Source organism: Benincasa hispida, chromosome 9, assembly GCF_009727055.1.
Source record: "Benincasa hispida cultivar B227 chromosome 9, ASM972705v1, whole genome shotgun sequence".
In the NCBI taxonomy this organism is placed as follows: Eukaryota; Viridiplantae; Streptophyta; class Magnoliopsida; order Cucurbitales; family Cucurbitaceae; genus Benincasa; species Benincasa hispida.
In genome coordinates, this window is record NC_052357.1 from 11,870,249 (window position 1) to 11,882,757 (window position 12,509).

Sequence of the window (12,509 nt, forward strand, 5' to 3'; positions counted from 1 at the left end):
TTGTTAAATCTTTTAGAAGGCATTTTGATAGGAGGAGATATGGAAAGCATGTGTTAATATTCTTAGGGGAGTTGTGCTAAATTTTGTTCATGTTTTTAAGGGAAACATTTATGTAGTTAATAAATTTGTCTTAATTATTCTTTTTGATGATTCCAAAGGGGGAGAAGTTTAAGAAAATATGCTATAATTTGTTATGATTTTGATTGTATTAATAGGGGGAGAATTTATTTTTTTTTTTGAGTGAATTTCAAGAATGATCTTTATGGTGATATGTTGAATTTTATTATGTGCCACATATGGTTTACATGTATTTCAAGCTATTTTTTTTGAATGGTTTGTCATCATGGCCCTTAATTTCAAATTAATTAATTATAATGAATTAATTAATCAATGTTTTGATGATAACAAACTCAATTTTTAATTACTGAAAATTTTAGTGTTTTAATATGTTCATAGCGTAAAGCTCGGAACAATAATTCTAACACCTTCTTGAATCACTCAAATTGGAGCTAAAACGAAGACGATATGACCGAAACAAGTCTATAGAGAAAATATCATGGTGGATGACGTGGCATAACCAAACCATTTTCATGTAGACATGTAGCAGTATATTGGTTGAATGGTGGATCATTCCGAGATTAACATATGATGGATTTTTTTTTTTTTTTTTGGATTGACTTTAAAAGGAATGAATTTAAAAATAAATGAATTAAAAGGAAAATGAATTTAATATTATTTTATGTTTGTGTTTAATGGCTAGTTTTTGACACATGGTATTGTTTTTTTTTTTTGGATTAATTTTAAAAAGAAAAGGAATTTAATATTATATTTTGTTTGTATCTAACGACTAGTTTAGTTTAAAATCTTAACCATTGATTTTTCTTTCCAAAATCTAATGGTCCAAATTAATTGTGGTTTTAAAAATTTCCATCTCTATAAACCATCTTCCTCTCCAAATTTTGCACTAACAAATTTTACATTTTCGTAATTCTCCAAAACTCAAAAGTTTCCATTGTTGTTCTCTCTAAGCTCCCAATTTTTTTTTTCTTTTCATCTTATTCTTAAGAAAGTATTATTGTATTGTGATGATAAATTTATTGAGTGCTTAAACTTGTAAATCCACTCTAGTGAGAGTTGTATTGTGTTCTTAAAAAATTCCAACATTTGTAACGGTTTGATCCTAAACCGTGGGAAAAGATTTGCTCTTAAACCCATAAAAGGACGGTGGTGTAACGATTGGGCTCTAATCCGTGGAAAGAGTCGGAAAGATTTTATTCAAATTCCCAAGAGGCGTTTGGAGAGTGGAGTATGCGCGAGTTTGACCGAACCACTATAAAAATACAGTGTCTTCTTCTCTAACTCTTTCCTTTTTTATTTGCAATAATTTAAGCAATTTATTGTATGTTAGTTTGTTCTTATTTATTGCTAAAATATGAAGAAAATTATCACACTATTTGTCATCTTATTTGTTGCATAAATTGAATTTTTCTTATTATCTATAAAAAAGTGTATCAATTAGTTTAATTGGGTTAATTTAGAAAAAAATTTAATTAAACTCTATTCACCAGTGACAAGTCCCCGTGTTCGACCTCGGATTACCCGAGAAACTTGCGTTTGTGTTATACTTGGCGCAAGCGTAAGAAAACTTGTGATAGGAACGCATGGTCATTGCATGCTAAGATTAACGTATCATCATTCCAACGCATGACCTCAGACGCATGGGAGCAAACGCATGATTTCATGTTCAAACTCATCTATCCTTAATAATTAAAATAAAACAAAGTCGTCCCTAAATATTCCAACATATAACATATAGTTTATATACATATAATACATAATTATTATTAATTTAATTTTATTAAATTAATATTAATTAATTAAAGGGAGGAAGTTACAATTTCCTTCCCCCATTTTCTCTCAGTCAATTACATGGGTTGTGTGAGAGAAGAAGATGAATTTGATTTATCTTCTTCCTAAAAAACACTAAGAAAAAAAATCTCTCTGGGAAAAACTTACAAAGAAGAAAAGTTTTTCTGCTCCCTCTCTTCCTATCCATCTCCTTCCCTCTTCCAAAGCCCTAAGGTAGAGCCCACAACTCCTGCCATTCTCAATCCATAAGGAGAATACAGGAGGCTCTAGTTGGTGGTGTCCCATTTGGAGAAGGAGATCCGTACATGACTTGTTCGAGGGATTCTTGAAGAAAGTGTTCTTCAAATGTAAAGGTTTCTGAAACTCTAAGTTTTCCATTTTTATTGCATGCTATAATTTATGTAAGTGCATATCTTGTTCTTGTTTAACTATAAAACTTATATTCAATGAAAAATGGAAATTGGGACGATCTTACTTCCGCTCACGGTTCTCTCCAGTTAGAGTTCCTTCAATTGTTTGATCACTACATGATATTAATTGTTATGTGATTACTATTTGATGGTTATTATAAAAGATAACGATTGTCATCTGATTATTGTCTAACTACTATTTGATATCGACAGTTAATGATATTGGTTTCTATTTGATAATGATTATTCTTTTATAATGATTTTTATCTAATTACTATATATCTTATTGTTAACTTGTATTGATTAATAATGATTTGTTGATTTACTGTCTAATTGTTGCCTAATTATTATTTGATATTTGATTGTAATATGATTGCTAATAATGTCGATTGCTATCCAATACTAATTACTGTTTGATATTGATCAATTTTCGATTTCCAATGATACCAATTATTATGTGATTGTTGTGAGATTACCTTTTGTTTTTTGTCAATTAGCTAGTAGTTTCTTTTTTTTTTTTTTTATTACTATTTGACTATCATAGTTAGTAATTTTTTATATTGCTATTTGATTGCATTTTTATTACCCTATAATCTTCTACTTTTGTAGTTAGTAGTTTGTGATTACCATTTGATTGTCATCGGATTATTATCTGATTGTTATTTCATGTGAAGTCTTGAAAAAGGATCTAACGAGTCTTGAAAATGTACTCCTCACTATTCCATTTCAAATAACAATCCCCAATCTATTTTTTCAATCAACTAACAAAAAAACATTAAATCTCAATAAATCAAAGAAGGGAAATCAAAATACATAAAATCTGGTTTACTGAAAACAATAATATTACTTAACACTCGGGTTGGCAAAAATCCCCACGAGTCCCCGCCTCGATCGGGGCGGGGAATCCCCAATTTGACCGGGGATAAGGGGTCAAATCGGGGATTAATAACCAGGTCCCCGATCGGGATGGGGAGGGTATCCCCACTTATTTTTTTAATGTGTGTATGTGTATAATTTTACAAATAAATATATATACTATATATTAATTATATATATACCGTATAAATATATAATTTCATAATATATTCAGAAAAAACTGGGGATGGGTCCCCGTCTCCGTCCTTGCCAATGGGGGGGGGGGGGGGGGAAGTACCCCTGCAGTGACGGGATGGGGAATTCAACCCTGTTGCTAACCCTACTTAACACTCATTGTCTTTCTCTCCTAATTCATTGTGCCGTGTTTGTACTCAAACATTCAATTTGTTGTCAAATATTCCTTCTCCCATATATGATAACATAATAAGAAAGAAAATAACATGTGAAACAAACAAACAAAAAATTGCATTCACCATTATGATGTTGATCACCACAACCAACTTAATACAAAATAAATCTCAAGGAAATCAGAGAAAAGACATTAAAGCGTGTTCAATTATCAAATCCTAAAAATATCAAAGAAAAATATTGGAAAGAAGGAAAACCTGTAATGCGATCAATAATCAATAAGGCAAAATCAATATGACGAAGAACCTTATGAATGTAGAAGCAAGACAGGGAAGGTGATGAAGAAATCGAACCAAAAAAGAAGGGGAATAAATTGAAACCGTAGAAGAAATTGGAGGATCTTGCGAGGGGATGAAAAAAATAGAAGAAAAAAAGGAAGAAAAGGCTCTTAAATCGCCAAAAAACAAAAAAAAAATCGTAAGGGGAGATACGTGGGAAACACGAGGGAAAAAAAAGAAAAACAATATGACATAAGAAAAATTTTGGAATAAATAATAAATAAAATTTTATATTTAAAAAATTTGCCATATTTGTAAACTAATAAAAATGGTGACACGACTGCTATATATTATCTTAAAAAGGCCACCAATTACAAATTCCCTAACTTTGATTTTCTTTTAAAATTAATATTTATGCTAAACTCCTAAATTTTCAAATTTATCCTTAAAATTTTAATTTTAATTTGTAAATTTTTAATAATATTCCAATAAAAAAAACTCATCGTAGCTCGACTAACATCAATATGTGTTATAGATCAAGATGTCTATGGTTCAAATCCCTTAACTCTCATTTGTACTTTACAAAATTATAGAAGAAAAAAAAACTTATTGAGCATAAAATTTAAAAGGTTTAGTTTTTCTTTTCTTTTTTTTTTTAGAAAAATCAATCTTAAACATAAAGTCTATCGTACAACAAATTAAAGTTAAAATAATATTACTATTATGAATATTATAATAATAAATAGATGTCCATTGCTTAGTTTCCCAAGAGCCATGTGTCATCCTTCATATTGTTCATGTGTCTTGTAGTTATTTATGTTTGGTGTCCATACGGGGACGATGGCAAGCAAGACAAACTTGCCAAGTTTGATTGATATGGTGCGTCAGTCTGCCGCTTTGACGGACCAATCAGGTCGCGGATGCCTTAAGCATAAGTAGGAAGATAGAGCTGGCGGCATTTAAGTGTGAGGCAGTGGCAGCCACCAGCAGGGTCACGAGTACCATACCGCATCGTATTCGAGATGGGCTTGAAAAAGGGCGGATTCCTCGATTAAGGATTCCACTTTTTCGAAATCGAATGGATTCGGNTTCCTCGATTAAGGATTCCACTTTTTCGAAATCGAATGGATTCGGTCAACTACATACGCGAGGAAGGTAATCAAAAAAGGAAAGAGGAATAAGTTCACATCTTACTTGTCACTTTGCCTATAAATAGTGGCATTCGGTGGATCTTTAAAACTCACACCCATTGGTAAGAAATCCGTTTCAAATTCCACTAAATTTTAAATTTTAGTTATTTTATGATTTTAGTTATTTTTAATTTTAAATTATGTATTATTATTATTATTTTCCATATCCGTGTTCCCATTATGCTCCTCAATTTCACAACACATTATCAGCACGAGCTCCTGTCGTTTTTTCTCGCTAAAGGTGTTCTGAAGGTATGTCGATTTTTCCCTCTTCGTTTTAATTTGCATATTCAATATCTATTAAATTTCTAACATAAGTACAATATTTTACAATAGTTCTACCATGAAAAATCTCACAAAGTTAGAATTTGTGGCCCTTGATATTAACGAAAATAGTTACTTATCAAGAGTACTTATGCTGAAATCCATTTGGATGCTATGAATCTTGGGGAGATTATTAAAGAAGGAATTACAACATCCAAACAGGACAAAGCAAAAGCTATGATTTTCCTTCATCATCATATCCACAAAGGATTGGAAGTGGAGTATCTTACAATAAAAAATCCCCGTATCTTGTGGAAAATTTTGAAAGAGAGGTATGATAGTAAAAAAATAGTTATTCTTCCTAAAGCTCGTTATGAGTGGATGCACTTGAGACTACAAGATTTCAAATCAGTAAGTGATTACAACTCTACATTATTTAAAATCAGTTCGAAATTGTTATTATGTGGAGAGAAAATTATTGATTTTGATATGTTAGAAAAGACAATATCTACATTTCATGTCTCGAATATGCTCATGCACCAGCAATATGAAGAGAAAAGTTTTAAACAGTATTATGAATTAATTTCATGTTTTCTCGTGCCGAACAAAATAACGAGTTATTGATGAAAAATCTTGAATCTCGTCCAACCGGAGCGACACCATTCCTTGAAATGAATATTGTGAATTTTAATAATAATTGTGGTCGAGGTTGAGGTTGTGACCGTGATAGAGGAAGAAATAATTATTATTTTTGTGGTGGTCGTTCTAATCATTTAAATTTCAAAAGAACCACACAAAATGATGATCACAAAAGAAAAGCTCCACAAAATAAAAGTTCAAAGAGTGTTGAAACTAAATGCTTCCGATACGGAATGACTGGGCATTGGTCTCATATCTGTCATACGTCAAAACACTTAGTTGACCTCTATCAAGCCTCCCTGAAGGAAAAAGAGAAAAATGTGGAAGCAAATTTTGCATACTCAAAAGTGTTTCTTTTGACTTTTAGAATATCTAACCTTGTTATTGTTTTTTTTTTTTTTTAAATCTATCTTCTTGTTTTTTTAGTAACTTTTGTATATTTTAAGTGTTTCTTTTCTTATTATAATTATTTTATTTTAATGAAGAAACATGGATCATTTTCACATGTTGGGTGACTAAAAAATGAGTAAAGAAAATCTATGTCTGGCAGACAGTGCAACTGCACATACAATACTTATAAAGAAAAAATACTTTTCCAAATTGACAATGTTGAAAGCAAAAGTAAATACAACATCAGGTTTGGCAAACTTGATCGAAGATTTTGGAAAAGCAAATATTACTTCTCCTAGAGGAACAAAATTTACAATTGACAATGCATTGTTTTCTAGTCAATCAAAGAGAAATCTTCTAAGTTTTAAAGATATACGTTGCAATGGTTATCATATTGAGATTGATAGTAAGAATAATGTGGAATATCTATATATCATATCCACTATCTCAAATGAAAAACGTATATTGGAAGAGTTAACTTCTTTATCTTTTGGATTGTATTATACTCATATACGTGTAATTGAAACATATGCAACAATGAACCTGAAGTGAATCTAGACATATTTAAAATTTGGCATGACCGATTGGGTCATCTAGGATCTATAATAATGAGGAGAATTATTGAGAATTCAAATGGACACTCATTGAATAGCCAAAAGATTCTTCAATCTAACGAATTATCATGTGATGCTTACTCTCAAGATAAATTAATAATTAGACCATCACTAGCTAAACTGGTGAGTGAATCACTTGCATTTTTAGAATGAATTCATGGTGATATATGTGGACATATTAACCAACCAAGTGGACCATTTAGATATTTTATGGTATCAATAGATGCATTAAGTAAATGGTCACACGTGTGCTTATTATCAAGTTGAAATCTTGCATTTGCAAGATTACTTGCTCAAATAACTAAGCTAAGAGCAAAATTTCCTGATTATACAATTAAAACTATTCGTCTTAATAATGCTGGTGAATTTACATCCATGCTTTTGATAATTATTGTATGTCAATTGGGATAAGTGTTGAACATCCTATAGCTCATGTTCATACACAAAATGGTTTAGCAGAATCATTCATAAAACGTTTGCAATTAATTGCAAGACCATTAATTATAAGAGCTAAGCTTCCTTTATCTATATGGGGACATGCTATTTTGCATGCAGCATCAGTTGTACGCATTAGGCCAATAGCTTATCATAAGTAGTTGCCACTATAATTAGCTTATGGCCATGAGCCAAATATTTTCCATTTGAGAATTTTTGAATGTGCAGTATACGTTCCAATTGCTCCTCCAAAACACACTAGGAGGTTAGGAATATATATTGGATATGATTTTCCCTCAGTTATTAAATATCTTGAACCCTGACGAGTGATATATTTGCTGCACGATTTTTTGGTTGTCATTTTAATGAGATAAATTTTCCAACATTAGGGGGAGGAATTAAGAAGTTGGAAAATGAAATTACATGAAATGCATCGTTATTGTCTCATTTAGATCCCTGTACAGATCAATGTTAACTTGAAGTTCATAAAATAATTCATTTGCAAAATATAGAAAATCAACTACCAAATGCATTTATAGATGCAAAGAAAGTAAATAAATCACATATATTAGCTGCAAATGTTCCATCGAAAATTGATATCCCAACATAGCAAGTTGTCACTAATGAGTCTGGAACACTCCAGAAACGTGGTAGACCAGTGGGTTTCAAAGATAAAAATCGTCGAAAAATAAAAATAGTTAATAGTCAAGAAGACTTGGCTGAGGATGTAAATACCCATAAAGAAATACTTGACATGATTAGTGAGGAAGATGAAATACCTAAAGATAATCATGAGATTTCAATAAATTATGTCATGACAGGAAAAAGATGAAAGCAAACTAATATAATTATTGACAACATTTTTGCGTATAATGTTGCTCTTGATATTATATCTGAAAATGAGGATCCTAAACCAAAATCTGTTGAAGAATGTCGACATAGAAAAGATTGTCTTTAGTGGAAAGAAGCAATCAATGTAGAATTAAACTCACTTTCAAAACATAAGATTTTTAGACCAGTAGTCCGAACACCATAAGGTGTTAAACTTGTGGGATACAAATAGATATTTGTGAGAAAAAGAAATGAAAATAATGAGGTCACAAGATATAAGGCAAGACTAGTTGCACAAGGTTTTTCACAAAGACATGGTATTGATTTTAAGGAGATGTATTCTCCGCTGGTGGATGCAATTACATTAAGATATTTAATTAGCTTGACTGTGTATAAAAGTTTGGATATGCATCTTATGGATGTAGTCATAACATATTTACATGGATCACTTGATAATGATATTTATATGAGAATCCCAAAAGGATTTAAGATACCTGAAACATATACATCAAATTTTTGGAAATGGTATTCAATAAAGTTACAAAGATCACTATATGGATTGAAACAATCAAGACGGATATGGTACAATCGTCTGGGTGGATATTTATTGAAAGAATGATATCAAAATAATCCAATATGTTCGTGTGTTTTTATAAAGAAATTACAATCAGGATTTGCTATTATAATTGTATATGTTGATGACTTGAATATAATTGGAACTCTTGAAGAGTTTTCAAAGGCAATAGAATATCTTAAGAAATAATTTGAGATGAAAGGTATCGAAAAAACAAAATTTTGTCTTGGTTTGCAAATTGAGGATGTAATATTTATTCACCAGTCAACTTAAACAGGAAAAAATTTGAAAAGTTTTTCTATGGACAAAGCACATCCATTAAATATTTCAATGGACGTCCATTCATTGGACATAAAGAAAGATATATTTCGACCTTGAGAAGATAATGAAAAACTTCTTGGTCCTGAAGTATCATTTCTTAATGAAATTGGTGCACTTGTGTATCTTGCTAATAATACAAGATTAGATATTGCATTTTCAGTAAATTTATTAGTAAGATATAGTTATTTTCCAACAAAAAGACATTGGAATGGAATTAAGTATATACTTCGTTATCTCCAAAGAATAATCAATATGGTTTTTTTTATTCAAATAAATCAAATTTTGATCTAGTTGGTTATGCAGATTCTAGATATTTATCTGATCCACACAAAACTATATCTTAAACAGGTTATTTGTTCACATGTGGAGGAACTGCTATATCATGACGATCGGTAAAACAACCATAACGACCACTTCCTCAAAACATGCTGAAATTCTTGCAATTCAAGAGGCTAGTTGAGAATGTGTATGACTAAGATCAATGACTTAGCACATTCGTGAAACATGTGGTTTGTCTTCTAGTTCCTCCAACAATATTATACAAAGACAACACAACTTGCATAACCCAAATCAAAGGAGGATATACTAAAGGAGATAGAACAAAGCATATTTCAACGAAGCTTTTCTACACTTATGGTCTTGAAGAAAATAACGACATCATTGTACAACAAATTTGTTCGAAAGATAACATGGCAGACTTATTTACAAAGGCATTACCAATTGCAGCTTTTGAAAAATTGGTACACAATATTGGAATGCGGCGACTCAGAGATCTTAAGTGATGTTTTCATGAAGGGGCGTAAATATAATAGTATTATGTTAGGAGTATATATTATATGAAATATGTATTCTTTTTCATTCACTAGGGTTTTTCTCCCATTGGGTTTTTCCTAATAAGGTTTTAATGAGACATATTTTATATACATATAAACATCTAAGGGGAAGTATTCTGAATATTATAATAATAAATAGATATCTACTGCTTAGTGTCCCAAGAGCCATGTATCATCTTTCATATTGTCCATGAGCCTTGTAGTTATTCATGCTTGGTGTCCATGTAAGTCCACATCCTACTTACCACTTTGCCTAATAGTGGCATTTGGTGGATCTTAAAAATACACACCCATTGGTAAGAAATCCACTCCAAATTTTACTAAATTTTCTATTATCCAATTTTATAATTTTAATTTTTTATTTAAAATTATATTTTATTATTATTATTATATTATATTTTCTCAATATCCGTGTTTCCGTTATGCTCTTCAATTTCACAATAATTACATTTTTTTTCTTTTAAGTTGAAGAGATCTACTGACATGACCCTTAAACTTCTTTGAAAACAAAAAGATTATACACTATAGTTTCAATCGAAATTAGAAGAAATAATACACACAATGTGACCATTTGATCTAATCCACACATATAATAGAGTAATATTTAGATGAATCTTGAAATATACCTATTTCTATATGCATCTCACTCTAATCACATAAAAAAAATAAGGAACATATTTTAAGAATTACGTAACAAGAATTTGGATAAGTCATGAACAAGTGTAAATGTAGAATATAAAAAAATCAATTTAAAAAAAAAAAAAGCTCAATCTTTACAATGGAATGATAATATTGACCACTTTAAAATAAACTTTCATAACTTTAGATTATTAGATTTACAATAGTGGTAAAAATTGAACATTCAAACCAATATACAATTGTTATAATTTCAACAATTATATAAATTTCAGAGTCCAATTTTAACACTAGTATATATATATTTTAAAAAACACTGGTATAAGTAATTTGAGTATTCAATTTTTACCATTGAAAGTTTAAAGGTATACTTACTAGAACAACCACCCCTAATTTAGGGGTAATTTTTATGATTTTCCTTTAAAAAATGTTAGGAGTCATATAATCTAAAATTAATAATAGCTACATGCATTTTGTGGAAAAATATCTAATACTAATGTAATATTTCAACTCTTCCCATTCATTATTTGATACGTTCTTAAATTTATTATTTATTCATTTCCTAAACTATACATGAATTTAAATTTTTTCATACTATTATAATAATAGAAATTTTCTCGCATTTTATAAAGTAAAAGATATACATTCAAAATTAATAATATATTTGAAATTAGCTAAATTCAACACAAACTAATTTTAAGTCATATCATGAACTAATACAACCCAACCAAATCAACCCGAACCCAAATCATTATTCTAGAAGAAAATATTTAAAGAAGACACATTTTTCAGTTGGGTTGGCAGCCACCATGGGTGGAAAACCAAGGTGATCCACAACGGTAGCAGAACTCGAATCGACACCTACAACAATTTCAACAACCATATACATATTACAATACAATTATTTTTTTAATATATGATCGTGATTAATATCCAAATAAATTATTAAATTTATTCCTCTCTTTACTTCATATGGTTCAACTATTATAACCTAAACTAGTCCTGATACAAAGATTATCATATAAATTATCAATCGTCACTAATAATGGTTTCATTCGATCTTATAATTTTAATCCAATTTAGTCTCTATGACTAGTTTATACCTTCTTTTTTATAAAAATCTTTTATTATCCTTTAGCATTTTCACTTTAATTTTTGAAGATATATTCACATATTGAAATTCCTCGCATGAAAATTAATATATTATAAGACCAATTCCAATAAAAAGTATATATTTGATAAGATTTATTAAAAATATATATATATTTATTTTAAATGGTAAAACTGCTAAAAATATATCCGAGTATGACAAAATGTTACTGTGTACTAGTGATATACATCGATAGATATCTATCACAACTTATCATGATCTATTAATGCTAAGTAGTTACATTTTACTATATTTTTGTAAATAAATTGCTTCATTTTCCTTTATTTGAAAACAATCATAAAAAATATAAAGATTAAAATTCAACAAATTCTAAAATAGATAGATCAAAATGATATTTGACCGATTTTCAATTGTGTCCTAAACCTTTTCTAAAAAACAAAATTATTGGTCTTTCATGAAAATAATCTTAAATCTACTTCTCTAACTTTGCTAAATAAACGTCCCAACCAAACTAAGTATATACTTGTATAAATATATTAGTATACATATTCTTATTACGTTAAAATAGGCATTTGAAAAGTATGTAGAGACCAAAATAGTTTGAAAAACGAATTAAACATCGAATTACGGTTAAATACGAATTTAGACTAGGAGAAGGTTTGAATTTAATCTTACGAATTTAAAAGTTAGAATTTAGTTTCTATGGTTTGTTAAATTCTCATAAATAGTTTTTATAAATGGATAAATCTTAATATAGTTCATATTAGACGGACTATTTAGGAGATTTTTATCGATTCTAATTTATAATTTAATCAAATAAAAGAAGAAAAAAATAAAAAAAGAAAGGAAGGAAGGAGGAAACCTGCAAGTAATGTGCAAACAACCAGAAA